We start from the raw sequence: 18,738 nt of genomic DNA on the forward strand, positions 1-18,738 counted from the left end.
TGTTTGGAGGTTTACTGAAGAAAAGAACTATTATATTAAAAAAAAGTGGTGACAACTTAAAACAAAGGTGTCATACACTACTACTAGTAAGAGGCCAAAACTTGGTCTGAGCCACCTGCAAAAAGGTAAATACCTTTGAAATGTGGAAAGGAACAGTGCCAGTGGTGATTCACTCCACCACTAATAGCTAAGTAACATGCAAACATAGAGAGCTCTGGCTGTGCTGCTGGGTCCCTTGCTACACCCACCCCCGAATTCTGCTTCACAGTAAGCCTGAGCTGTTTGGCCAGCTGGCCGTGCTAGGGCACTGTCAGGGGGGTAGGGATAGGAACATGAGGAGAGCATTCTGTGTGAACACTGTTATGGGAATTGAATGACAAGGTCAGCGAAAGCCCCTGTAGCCAAATATTTTCCACAGGTGCATGCTGCAGTGGAAGGGCCTGTCCTGTTTGCTACAGCATGTGCCAAAGCGTGTGGCAGGATCAACAAGCCTCTGCTTACACCGCCACGCATTTGCCCGGCTGCGCTGGCCAGGAGCCAGCTGGCTGCAGCCGGTTTCCTGTTGGGGGGAACTGTGGGGCCGGCCGGCCCCAGGATGCAGCGTTAGCTGAAGGTGGGGGCTGCCCTTTGGCCCCACCTTGTGCTGCGGGGCTCCTCCACCGCGCGCCCTGCTCGCTCCTCTCCCGCTACCGCGCAGCGCCAGCACCCGCGCCGCAGTGCTGGTCACGTGAGCGAGGAGAGCCGGTTCACCAACCCCGCGGCCCCACCCCTCTGGAGGGCACGTGTCACGCGCACGTAACGAGCGCGTCCCTGCAGCCGCGTCCGTGGCTCGTTCAAACTGGGAGCGCTGAAAACTTGCGGTAAGTGGCGCCGCGCGGCGGGCGGGGATGAGGGCGAAGAAAGTGACGGCAGGCGGGAGGGATCAGAACACTGAGCCGCCAGCGGCGCGCATAGCGTGTGTGGGGGATGGGGTCAGGAAGCCGGCCAGGGAGGGGGCCGTTTTCCCCTTTAGATGGGGGGCGGAGTCCCCGAGGGGGCTTTCGGGTGGGTACAGTCGGTGGGGGAAGGGCCCCAGGAGGGGGAGGAGGCCGCGGCCGCGAGGTGCGTGGCGCTGCGGCTATAGTAATAACCCGGGAAAAGCTGCTCCCTCCTTAGCTGCGCTCGCCGCGGCGGAAACCCGGGAGCGGCTGTAGCCCAACGGCCCTGGCCCTCGCCCCTAGGCACTAGCAAGCGCCTTGAAATAACAGCCGCAGCGGCGCGCGAACACGTTACTGGCAGCGGGGAAGGGGAGCGGACCGAGGGCGCCGCTTAGAAGGTGACCTGAGAATAAATTGTCTTGACAAATGGTTTTATGATGTGATTTCCCCCCTACACGCCACGGGAGAACTTTCTTAAGGCCCGAGTCCAACCAGAGCCAAACTGGCCTCTTCTCCTGTACAGCCTGTTAGAAAGTTTAGTCTGCCGCGAACACTGGGAGAGCGCGGCCTGTCTGGTCTGGGGCCACCTTCGGGAAGAGGCGAGTCTTGCAAAGTGTACCACTGCAGGGGGTGAGACTCAGCTCATCCTAATCACTGGCTGAACACAGGTGCAACAGTGCATCATACAGTAGCGGTCGGCGTGGCATGTTGCCTGTGATCTTTGATATACTGCAGTGGTTCTCAAACTTTTGTACTGGTGACCCCTTTCCCACAGTGAGCCTCTAAGTGCCAACCCCTTTATAAATTAAAAACACTTTAAAATATGTTTAACACCATTATAAATGCTGGAGGCAAAGCAGGGTTTAGAGTGGAGGCTGACAGCTTGTGATCTCCCACATAACCTCATGACCCCTTGAGGAGTCATGACCCCCCAGTTTGAGAACCCCTGGTATACTGCTCTTGTTTGAGAGTACATTTTTGTGCAGGTCCTCTCCTGCTTTCCTGACAGCATGTTGTGGTGTTGCTGCAGCCTGTTGGAGTATACGGCCAATTCCTAGAAAGTCCTGTAAGTGGGATTTTTAAGAATACATCCCAAAGAGTACAAAACCCTGGGAGAACTTCAGAATTGTTCTATATACTTAAAAAACAACCCTGCCATTAATCTGACTCCCCCTCCTTGCTGACAGGAGCAAGTCTCTAGTAGCTGTTATGTCACAGCAGGACCCCTCCCATCCTTTGAGTTTCTCTGCCACTTACTCTGTTAGGTTTCCTTCTTCGTGTTTGACTTCTCTCTCTCTCAAAAAAAAAATCAAGTAAGTGTTTAAAGCCAGAGTTGGAGGGGAAAGCAAGAGACCAGATGCTGTCATTTTGAGGTATCCTGCTCTCTCTGTTTGCTGTGGTTCAGTGAGACATTGATTAGAGTAGTGGAGTCTGACAGAACAGTTGCCACCTGTAGAGGAGGCAGCATTAAGAATACCCACCATTGGAGGAACAATACAGAAATAGCATTATTTTAATTGGAAAATGGCCTTCATGGTGGGGATGTTTTAACAAGGGGCTCCTGTGACTCTTCCCCAACAAATTATGTTCATCTATGTGTCTGACAATTTTGTTTCAGCCAGTTTGCCTGGTACTGAAGTCACGCTTACTGACCTTCAATTGCTGGGAGACCTTTTTAAAAATGGACATCAAAATAGCTATCCTTCAGTCATTTGGTACAGAAGCTGATTTAAATGATAAGTTACAGACTACAGTTAGTAGTTCTGCAGTTTCACATTTGAGCTCCTTCAGAACTCTTGGTGAATACCATCTGGTTCTGGTGACTTATTACTGTTTAGTTTATCAGTTTGTTCCAAAACCTACTCTACTGACACCTCAGTCTGGGACAGTTCCTAAGAGTTGTCACCTAAAAAGAATGGCTCAGATTGGGAAGCTCCCTCACATCTTCAGCTGTGAAGACAGATGCAAAGAATTCATTTAGATTCTCCGCAATGGCCTTATCATCCTTGAGTGCTCATTTAGCATCTCGATCATCCAGTGGCTCCACTTGATGTTTAGCAGGCTTCCTGCTTCGGATGTACTTAAAATTCTTTTTGCTATTACTTTTTGAGTCTTTGGCTAGCAGTTCTTCAAATCCTTTTTTGGCCTTCCTAATTATATTTTTAGACCTCATTTGCTAGAGTTTATGCTTCTTTCTACTTTCCTCACTAGGATTTAACTTCCACTTTTGAAAGGATGCCTTTTTGCCTCTCACTGCTTTTACTTTGTTTAGCCATGGTGGCACTTTTTTGGTTCTCTTACTATGTTTTTTAATTTAGGGTATACATTTAAGTTGAGCCTCTGTTATGGTGTCTTTAAAAGTTTCCATGCAGCTTGCAGGGATTTCACTTTTTGTGCTAAAAGAACAGGAGTACTTGTGGCACCTTAAAGACTAACAAATTTATTTTAGCATGAGCTTTCGTGAGCTGCAGCTCACTTCTTCGGATGCATAGAATGGAACACACAGACAGGGGATATTTATACATACAGAGAACATGAAAAGGTGGAAGTATGCATACCAACAGGCAGAGTCTAATCAATTGAGATGAGCTATCGTTAGCAGGAGGAAAAAAATCTTTTTGAAGTGATAATTAAGATGGCCCATAGAAGGTGTGAGGAGAACTTAACATAGGTAAATAGATTCAATTGGTGTAATGACCCAACTTGAAGGTGGCAATTTTGCAACAAAAAAACTTTAAAAACAGACTCCAAAGAGAAACTGCTGAACTTGAATTAATATGCAAACTAGATACTATTAACTGTGGCCTAAACAAAGACTGGGAATGGTTGGGTCATTACACCAATTGAATCTATTTCCCTATGTTAAGTTCTCCTCACACCTTCTATGGGCCATCTTAATTATCACTTCAAAAAGTTTTTTTTCCGCCTGCTAACAATAGCTCATCTCAATTGATTAGACTCTGCCTGTTGGTATGTATGCATACTTCCACCTTTTCATGTTCTCTGTATGTATAAATATCCCCTGTCTGTGTGTTCCATTCTATGCATCCGACGAAGTGAGCTGCAGCTCACGAAAGCTCATGCTAAAATAAATTTGTTAGTCTTTAAGGTGCCACAAGTACTCCTGTTCTTTTTGCGGATACAGACTAACACGGCTGCTACTCTGAAACTTTTTGTGCTGTACCTTTTAATTTCTGTTTAACTAACCTCTTTTTGTGTAGTTCCCCTTTCTGAAACTAAATGCTACAGAGTTGGGCTGCTATAGTATTTTCCATTTTATTGATTTTTTAATTTTAATATTCTCTCTAACTTCTTTGAGCATTTCACAGTCACTATCACCATCCTGGTCAGGTGATCATTAATATATCCCGATTGCTATATTTTTATTATTCCAGGGTGGAATTACTATCCATAGGGATTCTATGGTACAATTTGATTCATTTAAGATTTTTACTTCATTTGAGTCTTTCCTTTCTTTCAGAGATAGTGCCACTCCCCCACCAGCATGACCTGTTCTGTCCTTCCAATATATTTGGTACCCTGTATTATTATGTCCCATTGATTATCCTCATTCCACCAAGTTTATGAGATGCCTATTATATCAATATCTTCATTTAATATGAAGCACTCTAGTTCACCCATCTTATTATTATTTCCTTGAGAATTTCACTCAAACTTAGACCCTTTGTTTCTGGAGGATCCATGTAGGTGCATGTAATGACATTCTTCAGTCCTTTTATTGTTGCCTGTGACAAAGTTTCAAAGCATCCTTCTTTTGCTACTGCAATAACAAAGCACACAAGGGGGCAGATCCTCAGCTGCTCTATATATTGTAATAGGCCTGTGACAGTTTACATGAGTTGAGGGCCAGTCCCTAGGTGTAGTGGTGGCATAAATTATTCGTAATTTTTTGTTTCCTCTGCAGTAAATTTTACAAATGTAATATTGTACATTATTGTACATATTGCATCTGAAGAAGTGGGTATTCACCCACGAAAGCTCATGCTGCAAAACGTCTGTTAGTCTATAAGGTGCCACAGGATTCTTTGCTGCTTTTACAGATCCAGACTAACACGGCTATCCCTCTGATATTGTACAGTTAGAATGTGAAAAGAAAAATAGCAATTAGACTTTGAATAAAAGAGGCTTGCAAAATAAGAAAAGAAGAAACCTCACAGGGATTTTCAGAATAAAATAGCAGAATGACTGATATGAGAGGCTTTGGAATTAGCTTTGCTGCTCCAGCCTGCATCCAACATCTGTAATTCCTTAAAACTAAACAACGTAACTACTACTGTTATTATCAGATTTTCAATCTTTTAAGTTATTTTACTCAATTTTTAAATGTTAAATCATTGCTCATAATTTTTACATGGTTATTTAAAGAAATTTACAATATTCTGTTGGAGAAATGACTACATATTATATGCAGAAGTGAGAAATATCCAGCTCTATATTAAGCATTGTATAGTATATAGACTAGGGGTTCTCAAACTGGGGGTTGGGACCCCTCAAGGGGTTGCAAGGTTATTACATGGGGGGTCATGAGCTGTCAGCCTTTGCATCCAGCATTTATAATGGTGTTAAATATATAAAAAAGTGTTTTTAATTTATAAGGGGGGGGAGGGTCACATTGAGAGGCTTGCTATGTGAAAGGGGTCACCAGTACAAAAGTTTGAGAACTAGTGATATAAACAGTTATGAAAAAAATATTAAACTCTTCATATTCAAATTGTCTTTTAATGATAAAACTAGTAGCTAGCTCCTTTGTTCTGAGCATAATTGGAATTTTGATTTGGGATGTTTGGTAAGGACCCTGGAGTTAATGTGCAAGAGGCTTCAATTGGTTTCTGAAATATCCATATCTTCTAGTTTGCCTTTGGTTCAACAGTGGGTTTTCATCTTAAAAAAGATATTTCAATATGTCAAATGGACAGCATTGCATTATAAGATCCTTCAGGACCTATTAAGCATAGTGAAAATTCTAATTAGTGTCTGAAGACTACATTTCCCTACTAACTGATGTTATTTATAGAGGCTGTTTTGACACCCCCCTCCCCCTTTTTTTTTTAAACTTGGCAGGCTGAGTCTTTAGTTTCTAAGCAATTTCTTCCTTTGTTTTGAGGATAAATTTATCATAATTGGAAAGTCAATTTTCTAAATGCTACAAGAACTAAATTAATTGATAATATTTATTTACACGGGATACATATTAGGAATTATAATGATTAGATAAATTGAACAATGAAAACTTCCTGTTAATTAGTTATCAAACAGCTTCATTTCAGTCATTGTAGAGTAAAATATTCTTGGATGTACAGACATGTATTTCTTTGTTTTACAATTGGTTTATTTTTAAAAAAGACTCTGTACCATCAGTTGAGAATACAACCGATTTGAATAGATTGGCATACACGTTAGAGGAGCTAAAATATTTGGAAAATTGTGTAGTTCTAACAGTTATATATATTTCCACAAAAAATGCACAAAATTCTGTCATCTGCATCAAGAAGATCAAATACTCTTAACTGGAATCTCACTGATCTGTTATGCTGATTCTTTGATATGAAGGAGAATACGACATCTCCCATGTTATGAAGTAGGATAATGTATCTTGCTTTGTGAAAGTAATGCTTGCTGTCCATCTAACATATTTACAATTTACAAATAACAATCAATGGCTCTTTGCTTTTGCCTTCTTTCTAATGTCAGTGACATAACTTCTGGACTCTTTAAATTCTGTTATATGTTTTTCTGCAAAGTTAGTATCATACATTTCCTAAAGAATAGTTACTACTAATTATTAGACTTGAGCAAGGTACATTTATCCTTCAATGTCAGGAAATGGTTATGGCAACTGGCAAAGCATGCGTCTTGCCATGAATATCAGATTCAAAATCAATATGGCAGCAAATATCGCTATGCAGAATGCACTGCAGTTGCTATTGCAGTCTCACATTGCCCTCTAATGTTCAAGGGTAAAATTTAATGAGTCACAGTAAAGGAAATATTAAAAAAAATAAATCAAAATTTGATACAATCTTATGACTTAAGAAACTAATCTGCAGAAACACTGAGTTCCATAGTATGACAGTCAATTTGGCATCATTAGCAAATAATGTACAGTAATAATTTGTACCTTGATATCTTGTTGCATGGTGCATGACAAATATGTTTTAGTGAGTTTATTCTGATTCTGTCTTTAGTCTTCTATATTCCTCAAGTTTATCCCATTGTAAAATGTTGGTAAAAAGTATTTAAAAAACCCCAACTCCTTCATTACAGAGGTTCTGGGAGGACTAGTTAATTTTTGTAAACTGCTTTGAAAATGGAAAGTGCCATCTAACTTAAGTATCATTCATTGTTTTCTTCCTTTGGTACAATTTTTAAAATAAATGTAACAACATTTACTAAGTTATTAAATTATCATAAACATTGATCCCAGTAGGCCACTTGTACAGGAGAGAGGCTTGCTTTAATCTTCTCAGATATTAATTGTCCATAAACCCAGGAGAATTCAGAAACTTCCCATCTCTCTCATGTTATGCTAAGATTTGTTCCCTGTTGCAAAATGTGCTGGAAAAGTCTGTTTTGGAGATTTTCATGTTTTGAGATGGCAGTCTTTCATTTTCTCTTTAGCAAGGATTATTTATGCTTCATGAATATTTACTTATTTTTATTTAAGCAAAGATAAATGGGAAGTATTCACTATTTGGCTTTTCTTTCATTTTGGGTTTGCCTAAATTTGAGTAATGGCGAATTGTGTGACAATGCTGAATTTTTGGAGTCTACTTGGAGGGGGGGGCAGGAGAAGTGTTTTACAGGGGAAGTAGAGTCATGTAAAGAGTGGATAAAAATCAAAGGTTTGTTATATGCATTAATGTAAATATATTTTTAAAAGTTAATGTATTGAGATGCAACATATCATTTACAATGTCTATCTGAAGCCAAAACACAGCAGCTGCTGGCATTTACAGTGGGGCACTTCACATTCATTTGCCCAATTGTTAACCTATTTTGTATGTTTTGAATCAACTTAAAGGATGACATTAAAACAATCAAATCAAGTGTAATAGGACATACCTGCCATGCTGTTCATCTAAACCTGTTCTAAAACTGAAGTAACTTAAAGTGATGTCTATGAATGCATTCATTAACTACACAGAGATTTATCTTACTCTATCTTTAAAGCTATACATTTTTCTATATTTTGGAAATAGATCTCAGCTTAGTCCAAAATATTCTAACCTGGAGCCTGAGAAAGCTAAACTTTGCTTGGCCAGTAAGTGTGCATGCACAGGACATTAATTCTTTGACTTGCATGGAAAGCTGAAATTGATTATTTTTTAAAAAAGAGATAATATATAAAAATATCCTGTTAATATACATAGCTCATTTTTCATGGCTCAGTGGTTGCAGAAAATTAGTTGATTTGCTATGCTTTTTCTTCCTAGCATGTATGTGTGCTTGGGAATGGTTTGCTGTGCTTAAAACACCCGAGTACCTCAGCTTAGAATAGAAAAAGGGTAACTAGTCTGAGAGTAACCTTCACTAGAAATTCTGTTTTTTCTCTCCTTGTGTTTTCCCCCTCACAAAGATAAACCTGGTTGTTTAGAAATGGATGATTGTCTAGCAGGGTAAAATTCATGTCCTAGACCGGGGTAGGCAACCTATGGCACGCGTGCTGAAGGCAGCACATGAGCTGATTTTCAGTGGCACTCACACTGCCCGGGTCCTGGCCACCGGTCTGGGGGGCTCTGCATTTTAATTTAATTTTACATTAAGCTTCTTAAACATTTTTAAAACCTTATTTACTTTACATACAACAATAGTTTAGTTATATATTATAGACTTATAGAAAGAGACCTTCTAAAAACACTAAAATGAATTACACAAAACCTTAAATCAGAGTGAATAAATGAAGACTCAGCACACCACTTCAGAAAGGTTGCCAACCCCTGTCCTAGACTTACTTTGTTGCTTGCAATTCCTCCCAGTCAGTAGTCACAACCCGATCCATTTACTTTCTGAATGTGTGGGTCTGACAGACAGTCTTTGCATGGATGGGATGCAGTGATGTTACTTTAGCAGAAGAATTGATCCTTTAGTGAATTGTATTTTCAGTAATGAATCAGTGACAGGCAAGGCCTAATGTTCATTGTGTTGATTTGATCTGAAATGTGATATTTTTTGTAGAGTTGGCCTGGTGTCGCAAAGATCATAATATTCATCTGTTTGCTTTTCCAGAACTCCAGTTTGGGTTCTTGTTCCTTTGACAAGGTTATAACTTTAAAAGTTTTACTGTTGATTTTCCTGTATCATGATTGTACTGAGAAGACTTGTCCTTAGTTCATAATGATAGGAAATTAATCTGCCTGTTATGGAAGGCTGGTTGACTTGTAGTAATTCAAATTATGCAGTGTGAGAGCAGATTCCAGTAAAGTATAGACTAGAACAAAAATCATTTGATGTTTAGTTTTACATTTAGATTAAAATAATGTTAATATGGGAAAAATTAGGGATGTCTACTTCCCTTATATTTTGTAGGGTTTCTTATCTCATTGTTCCACTTCATATGAGAAGTGATGCAATATAGAGTATCTGTTTACTTCATTGAAAAACATGCTTACAATTTTGATTTAGAGATTTTCACTTGTTCAACAGTTAATTTTTAATATTCAACTAACTTTTGTGATTTAAAACAGGTGTAACAGTAGCAATGCCAATATTAAGGCTAACTAACACTTTCCATTATAAACTTTCCACCTGTTTTCAGTTGCTTATAACTTTATCAGACTTTAACTTTTTAGGTTGTATTTTTACGCTTGGTCTTGACGTGAGATTGAATTGTTATGGAAAGTTTGAACAAAAGATGGTTCGACCAGTTTGAAGAAAGAGTATCTTGAAAAATAGACAGATTTTTCTAATATTAAAAGAAGTTCTGACTGCTTTTGAACAGCTTTAGTACTTCTGTGGTTTGGAGTAGGAACTTGTCATTTGTCAGGGAAATATGCCTGTGGTCAGAGAGAGATGCCTTTTGCCATTCTCAGGAAAGTCTATGTCCAGATTTGGTTGTTCCTAACTATGAAGATCACTATTTGCACATGTACAGTAGAACATACAAAGGGTTATGCCTTCATTTTGTGAACATTTCAGTTGCATGGAACATACCATCATGGTCCACTGAGCCTTCTGCATTGTCCTGAAGCAGCTGTTGCCAGCACAGAATGCTCGAGGCAGCAACAGTGGTTCGTTGCCCGGTGTGCTTTGCTTCAATAAACACACCAAGGTGGAGAATGCAGAAAAAGTTTATTTGAGATCTCAAATAGCAGGATGCTCGGAGACACACACGTCTCAAATCAAGCACACAGACATAAGCTGTGTGTCTCTTCTTATACATGGTTTCAGCTAGTCATCTCTATTACCCCCACTACCTACCCCCCCTTCTACCCTCTAGTCCCCTCCCATATAGTAGACACATTGTATAGTTAGTGATTACACTAAACAGGTTAAATCATCTTTGACAGCAAACAATTTATCTTAGTAACTTTTCAAGGCTGTTAGGTTGGTTTACTTCTGGATTTATTACTTTGCCTCCCCCCCTCCTCCTCCTCCTAAGCCAGATACAAGTAGGCCCCTTTTTACTATCTCCTGGTGCCAGTGTTGCACTGATAAGAAGCTTTTACACATTCCATTCTCAATTCTGACCTGTGAGTTCGACTAGAGTTTAACATGGAGGCACTCTGGACAAGCATAAAATAACTTTGGCTCATTAAGGCCTAGTATAGATGCCTGATGACACCAACACAGCCAAACAGAACCTTTTGGCTGGTTGGCTGCTGTAGTCTCTGCTCATCTTCTTATCAGAATGGCCCAGGAGAAAGTGCACTGGCTGGGAGTCAAATTATGAGTGTAATCAGGCTCCATTGTAGTCAGTAGGAGTTTTGGTAATAGGACCAAGATTTCACCCCATGAGTTTTAGATTAATCTCTTCTGCTGACTAGTGTTAAAGTGCACAGAAATATTATAGCCCTTATTATTGAGCAGGGCTTCATGCTCTTCCTCTAGGAGGGAGGCAAGTATCAGCTTCATCTCCTTTTACAGAAGGCATAACTGAGTGGTTGTACAAGATCCTTTCTAACAGAAGTAGGCTAAGAGCTCAGTTCTGTATGGATATGTCTATGCTGCAATTAGACACCTGCAACTGGCCCATGCCAACTGACTCTGTTTAAGGGGCTGTTTAATTGTGGTGTTGATGTTGGGCCTTAGACTGCAGCCTGAGCTCTGGGACCCTCCCACCTCACAGGTGGGCTCCAGCCCAAGCCTGAATATCTATACTGCAATTAAACAACCCCTTAGCTCAGTGGTTCCCAAACTTGTTCTGACGCTTGTGCAGGGAAAGCCCCTGGCGGGCCGGGCCAGTTTGTTTATCTGCCGCGTCCGCAGGTTTGGCCGATCGCGGCTCCCAGAGGTGGCGGTCGCTGCTCCAGGCCAATGGGAGCTGCTAGAAGTGGCGCAGGCTGAGGGATGTATTGGCTGCCACTTCTAGCAGCTCTCATTGGCCTGGAGCAGTGACCGCCACCTCTGGGAGCCGCGATCGGCCGAACCTGCGGACGCGGCAGGTAAACAAACCAGCCTGGCTCGCCAGGGGCTTTCCCTGCACAAGTGGTGGAACAAGTTTGGGAACCGCTGCCTTAGCTCGAATCCCACAAGCCCGAGTCAGCTGGTGTTGGCCAGCTGTGGGATTTTAATTGCAGTGTAGGCTTTTCCTATAAGGGTATGTCTAAGTCTCATCAATTTAGGCACACTCTCACAGCCAGGTTGTGGGCAGCCAGACCTAGTGGTCAGAGCCAGAGTCCGCAGTCATGAGACAGGAGTCAAGAATTGGCTGGGTAAGGATATTGGGCAGTCAGAACCACAAGGCAGGAATCAGAATCAGGATGGGTCAGGATATTGGTGGGGTCAGAGGCAGGAGAGAAACTGGAGGTTTGGAACTGCAAGTCAAATACCAAGAGTCAAGTCAGGATGCCAAGAAATCAAGCTGGGGAAGCAGGAGCAGGAAGCCAAAGGCACATACAGTCAAGAGCAGGGTGGAACCCAGTTGTTTGGACAGCTTCCTGTTCCTGCTGTTGGCTTAAGCAGGGCCAGTGGCCCAATCAGCTGCGCTGGCACTCTGCCAGTTGGACATCAGGGGCAGAGCCTCACACTGGGGCTGAGCTTCATGGGTCCCAGGTAAGCTATTGCCAGCAGGCTGCTAGGTGAGGGTTGGAACATGGCTGCTCCCATGAACCTTGTGGAGCTGAGTTCAACACCTGTCAAATCTATTTGTAAATCAGAACTTTTCCTATAGTAGCTGGTCCACTGAGGATAACTGTCTGTTATGGCTAATAGTGAGCAGCTGACTCATTCATTGAGCACTGCCCATCATGTGTACTGAGTGAGGCTGGTTGGTAAAATGCTATAGCTACAGCATAGTGTTGTAGACCCATTAAAAGGTCAAAGTTTTGTCTTTGTGAGATTAGACCATGTTGAGTCCTTAAGGTGGCTGGTGTCTTCCATTTGCTGAATTTTTATAATGTTACATAAATGGACTTTAAGAATTCTGCTGAAACAGTTGCAAGGCTAGCTGCACCTTGAACCCCTCTCTCATGCCTCTGAATGCACCCCTTGTTAGGTGTTAGGCCTATTGCCTTAACTTATTTTTGGGAGAATCATGGGATTCCACCTATAAGAGACTTGGTCTCATGCTACAGCACCATGTTTACCAACTGTGATTTCCCAGCAGAACCAGCTAGGCTTGGTACCTGCAAGACCTCCCTTTGGGAGCTGTGACCCGGGGTTAATAGAGTGACCAGGCAAGCTTTCTTAAAAAAAAGTGTTGTAAAGAGGCCACAACATTTTTCATCTAAGGTAACTGGTTAACAATGAGTTTTATCTCATTCATTATAGCTACTAGAATAACAATTTACTAGTTTCGCAAGTTGGACCAGTCATACTTTAAAACAGAAAACTTCTGTTTTCCACTTGATTTTATGTTTCACAGCATTTAGCAAAACCAAAATCACTTTCTTTTCTTTTCTTTTCTTTTCTTTTCTTTTCTTTTCTTTTCTTTTCTTTTCTACTTTGTATTATGAAACCTTTCCCTTTTTTCCTTTCAAACCACATGGATGTGAATGCTTCCACTGTGACATTGACACACACAAAATTAGTTTTCTTATGATAAACTGACCAAAAAACGGACATTTCATTGGTTTGTGGAGATAAGATTGTAGTCAGTGATTTTAGTTTCTTGTTCATTTATTGTGTGATTATGATTAGCATACATGCAATGTCATATATATTAGTATGTTACACAGAGTTAAATGGTAGGATTTTAGAAGTATAAAATTGATCAGTAGTTAGATATCTAATACATAATTATTCCTTCTAATTAAGTGAAATTCAAGGCCTACAGGCCGAGGCCTGAAAGATTTTAGCTTAGCCATACTAGGCTTTGGAGCTAAGAAATGCTTGACATAAGTAAGAGGGCATTGGGTTTTTCTTTGGTCAAAGATTACGGGAAGAGATGTACCAATGGGTGATACTGCAAAAATTAACAGTAAAAGTAATTACAAGATACCTGGTAATCACATTTTTCTAACACATACCCTAACTGCAGAATGCACCAAGTGCAGAAATGCTAATCAGGTATAGTCAGAATTTCATTGTAAAAGAGGGTGCCCAGAGTGGGAAAATTGAGCTCCCTATGGGAAACTCCAGCAGGAACCATCTGTCTACTGATGATCAAACCATGAGAGACCCATCAGACCCTAACACTACTGTTAAAGATGTGAGTATATTTATATTTCTAACTTGTGCATAGGTCTGTACAGAATTTCTATGTGCTTGGATATTCATAACTTTAATTGTAACTTTAATAAAACTTGTAAAAGAGACTAAACCTTGTACTTGTGAATGTATCCTTGTGAATGTCACTTGGTCTTTGTGAATGTCACTTGTACTTGTGAATGTATCCTTGTGAATGTCACTTGGTCTTTGTGTTCCTAGAGACTCTAAGGCTTGCAGAATTTTTTCGCTGACAGTTTTGTCGGTGACAGAAAAGTGCTAAAAGAAATGTGCTGGTTTGTGTTCACATTGTTTTCCACAGGTGTCAAAGCATGTTTACATATGCAGCACTTGCATAGTAGATGAGAGGAGCGCACTGTGGTAGCTATCCCACTAAGCACTGCTTCAGGATACAAAGCAAATCATTATTATGGCAGGAATGGATGTATGTTTGTGACAGCCGCCGGAAGCAACCAGTCTTGGGGCAAGGGGAGGAGGAGACTCAGACAGATTCTGTCCGTCTGCCTCTGTTTGTATAGTGGGAAGCAGCAGGAGCATTCCACAATAATGATTTATTTTGTGTACTGGAGCAGTGACAGCACCGGCTGTCAGAAAGGCGCTAAAGGGGAGGGGCGCAGACAGGACTGCTGAGTTTCAAAGAGCAGCCGCTCCCGCTCTGCATTGTAGGACAGCTCCGGAGGGCAATTAGACTGGTAAAAGCAATCAAGAGTCTTCACTGGCACATCAGTGCAAAAAGACTCTTGTTGGGGTCGTTTTATTTTTGCGCTGAAAATACGGATTTCCATTGGATTTCCATAGTTTTTGCGCAAAACCCTGACTTTTTGTGCTAAAACTGGCAAGTGTAGACATAGCCTAAATTTAAAGCAAGTAGCAGAGGTGACTTTCACTCTGGTAAGCTTGAAACTGTAGACCCCAGAGCCGAACCCACAGTGGTGTAATACCGCATTACAAAATTAACTTTAAATAAAATAAAAAGCTACAAGCTAATGTAAATATAGTCACTCGTTTTTTGACCTAAACAAGCTATTTAAGTGGAGAAGAGAGGAGGAAACAGATTGTTTAAAATAAACTAATACAATTTTTGGTTTTGTAGTTGTTTCACGTGTAGGCTGTGATTGCTTGCCTCTTCTCCCCCAGATGTTTTCTTGTAAAAGAACATCAGGGGTCATTTTCTTTCCTTTGTGGATGACTGCTAACACTGTGTTTTTACTGCTATACTTCCCATTGCACTTCTGTGAGTAATTTTTAAGTGCTTAGATGTGCAAATATATTGTAACTTGGGGCTTTCTGCATATTACTTGATGGGATTCTGCAGGCTGCTTGATAAACAGTGTCTTCTAATGTGCAGGCAAGCATAGGAAATCAAAATAACATTTATATGTAGAGCGCAATCTAAACAGCATCTCTGTTCCATATGTTGTAGTACCCACTAGAGGCTCATTATAATCCTTGGACCTTTTGTGCACCAAACACTTCAGTCCAGATAATGCTGTGCTCCATCTGCCCTAATCTCTGAGTTGCACAATGTGAACTTCTTAGTACTTTGACCTGTTATGTACTAACACTTGATCCTTGCTATTCTGTGCTGTGTTGTGATTTTAAACAAGCTTTCTGTACTAAATCTCGAGTTAGCAAGGTTGCTGTTTTATGGTGATCAGTTACCTTTACTTGTTTTTGCATTAAAAAAAAAAAAGATAATTACAGCACTAATTGTAAACCCCATGAAAAGGGCACACATTTCCAGGTTATTTCTGTCTACTCCTGCTATTCAATAATTGTTCCCACGGCAGCATTTTCATGCGCTATGACTTGTTAATGTATACAAGGTGCTACTGGCTGGTTATCGATCCAGAATATGTGCTGTGTTGGTTGAATTGTTTGAAGTCCTCTAATTTATTTACTTTATCCCCTCCTACCCCCCGAATGACTCTTTGGAGGGCTAAATACCTAGCCTGCTCCATTGACACACTAACCCTAGCCTCATTTAGGCTATTACCTTGCTGGCATAAAATCTACAATTATTTGTGTGCCTTAAGAGCTACATAATCTTTTCTTCATGGTACTTCAGGAAGCAGAAGAACTTTCCAGCGTGAAATTTTGAAATCCAGGTATCACAGAAGGCGGTTAGATTTTAAACTTTTCTAAAACTTTTGTTTTACTCACTAATATTGATCACTTCTTGTGATTATTTACATGGAGGTATTTTTTTTACCAGAATGTATTTTCTGATTGTGCTGCAGATTTTTTTTCCTGTAAAATTTAATAAAAACAAAAACCGCTCAAACCCATTATCACTTCGTTATTTATTTTGGGAAACATCATTAATCTAATCTTTCTATAAGTATTTTTGGTATGCTATCTTTTGTTGTTGAATTTTTACGTTAAGTTGTGTTTTGTGGATCAGACTTGCAAATATTTGTTTAATGTGGAAACTGAACTATCTTTCATTGCTCTTAGAAATTTACTAGGCTTTATACTCTATGAGCTGTGCATATAGTGTTCAAATAGTTATGATTAGAATTGGTTGGGATCTTGAAATTCTATTCTGTGGGAAATTCCAATTTTTTTTTTTAAAGTTCCAAATCAGAATGAAAAGTTGAAATTTCTTGTGAAATAATTCTGTAAATTGTCAGTTTGGGACCATTGAAACATTAATTTTTGAGTAATTTTTTTAGATTCATATACAGGGTGTATTTGATTTAAATCACTAGTCAGGAACTCGATTTAATCATGGATTTCAATGTAAAAGTGCATTCTTGTTGGTCATTATAACCTTAATACATATTCTTCACAACTCAGATAGTTTGTAGGTTTCATTTTTAGAAGGTACACACTATACATTTTTAAAGTGATTTATTCTGAAAACTTTTAAGAAAATGAATGATTGGTTATTTTATTTACCAAAGGTAATTGAAGCAGATAGTTCACCTCCCAATGACTTCATAAATATCTCCAATTCAACAGGTTAATCATTAATATTTGGAGGATTTTCTTGCCATGATGTATTAGGAGGAGAACATCACCAGACAGACATTTAAATAGTTTTATTTAACTAAAACAACAGTGTTATGTATCCTTGGTTTTTTTCTTCAATGGCAAACATATAATATTTTAACAAAACAAGCATATGAATTTTCAAATTTAGTTAAACATTCAAGTATTTTAAAATCAGGTTTGTTTTAGTTAAAATTGTTAACTAAAATAGTTAAATGAAATATTAAAAAAAAATTAAATTGACTGTGTCAGCCAGGTCAACATGAGAAACTTAAAGTATTGGCTTCTGCAGCTAACTCAGTCGTCTTCATCTTCATTTTCCTGTTTGTTCATAATCTGGAAAAGAAACGCAAGCTTTCCTTCTTGTTCAGGTCCCAAACGATTTCTCAATTTGGAATGAATTAGTCCAAAGGAAGAAAATATTTTTTCTATACTGGTAGAAGAAGCTACTGCTGTTAAAAGTGAGATTATCACTTCAACAGTCTCCGAATCCAAGTGCTTAAGTGACTTGCACCAGTTCACTGGTGTGACTTTCTTTAAAACATCATCAGTAAACGTACATTTATTGAATGGTTCACCCTTAGGTCTGAAGTTTATTATAGTTGGCATTATGGAGGGATGATTGCTGGATGTACGTGTCATAGCCAACTCCTCTTCTTCAGCAGTTAAGGTTTGACCCTGGTACCAAGTATTGAGAATATTTGCAAGAAAATGAGCTGGAGATAGTGCTTGTCCCATTCGTTTTTTTAATGCTTGTAATGTAACTCTGTCATTGCATATTTCTTTTTAAGATCTCACTCAGTTCCTTCCAAATTTCAACAGTGTCAGCAATAAAACAGCTATTACCCTGCATTTTGTTCAAAGGCTACAGAAATAGGCTTCAGGGTACCACATTTCTCTGAAGCCCAATGTTGAGAACTTTGGCTATTTATTTTTTCATGATTTTGTTCACAAACTGTCGTCATATTAGACCAATTTTTGGTATAGTGCTCAAAACAGTCCACTACTGAGTTCCATCGCACATCTTGTGGGAGAGTTAGCTTGGTTCCTCTCACTTTTTTCAGAGCAGCAGCTGCAAAGTGGTTGTTAGGGAATTTTTTTGCAATTTCAACAACATTAGCCTTTATTTCTGGAACACTGAAGTCTTTGGCTAGGAGGTGCATCAAATGAGCACTGCAACTGTATGTTATTAGCTTGGGACTCTCTTCTAAATAATTTCTTCTCATCTTGGACACAGTTGCAGCATTGTCTGTGACCAAGCTGCATACTAGACATTTGAATTTTGTTTCACAGTTTGGTATAGCTTTTACTGCTGCTTCTTTTAAATATTCTGCTGTGTGTGCCTTTCCTGATGTATCGTTTCTGTAAGGAAGACATTTCCTTCTTCTGTTGTCACGCAAGCACGTACAACAGGGTTCATTGTGGACATTGCTCAGGTTAAGAATTTTACCCTCTAGACCTTTTGCACACTGCTCAATTTCTCTTTCATACACTTTATCCAGAAATTTGCCTGTGACATCTGCTCTGTTGGGTAGACTGTATCCTGGTGTTAATGACTGAACCATATTAATGAAGTGTGGGTTCTCAATCATATGGAAAGGAGAGTTTGTTGCATAAACAAACTGGGCAATTTTTTGTAATCTGCTGGTTCTTATCACAAACTTATCTATGGTTGTTCCTGTATGATGGAGATTTTTTTTCTTTTTGCTACAGGTGAGATATACTGTGGCTATGTGACATACATGATGTGACTGAAGCACTACCATTGGCAGATAACTCTGAAACTATAGAAAATGATGGTGATCTTGAAGGTGGATAGTCTTCAGAATCCTGTATGTTGAGGATGGAGTCTCCTAAACAAAATAAGTCAATGCAGTTATTTAATTATTATTACCATATTGCTCATTTAGTATTACTCATTGCATTCACTGACACTCAGTACTACTTTAAAGGTGAAATTGTAAAGGAAGAGCTGCCTATT

At 39.8% G+C, this 18,738-nt stretch overlaps 1 protein-coding gene across 6 annotated transcripts in view; it reads left to right on the plus strand.

Moving 5' to 3' along the window:
* The first annotated feature begins 732 nt into the window (after positions 1-732).
* The window catches only part of IMMP2L (inner mitochondrial membrane peptidase subunit 2), an 861,474-nt gene continuing 843,468 nt past the window's right edge, over positions 733-18,738 (plus strand). For 2 of the 6 annotated variants that reach the window (XM_044992997.1, XM_044993007.1), the window contains exon 1: positions 18,571-18,589. The gene's annotated coding sequence lies outside the window, so the exon portion shown is untranslated. Of the gene's footprint in view, positions 861-990; positions 1,045-1,159; positions 1,316-18,569; positions 18,590-18,738 lie in introns of those variants that run through there. The other 4 variants (XM_044992961.1, XM_044992979.1, XM_044992971.1 and 1 more) reach the window with 4 other exon arrangements.

The sequence above is a fragment of the Mauremys mutica genome, chromosome 1 (genome assembly GCF_020497125.1).
Source record: "Mauremys mutica isolate MM-2020 ecotype Southern chromosome 1, ASM2049712v1, whole genome shotgun sequence".
NCBI lineage: Eukaryota > Metazoa > Chordata > Testudines > Geoemydidae > Mauremys > Mauremys mutica.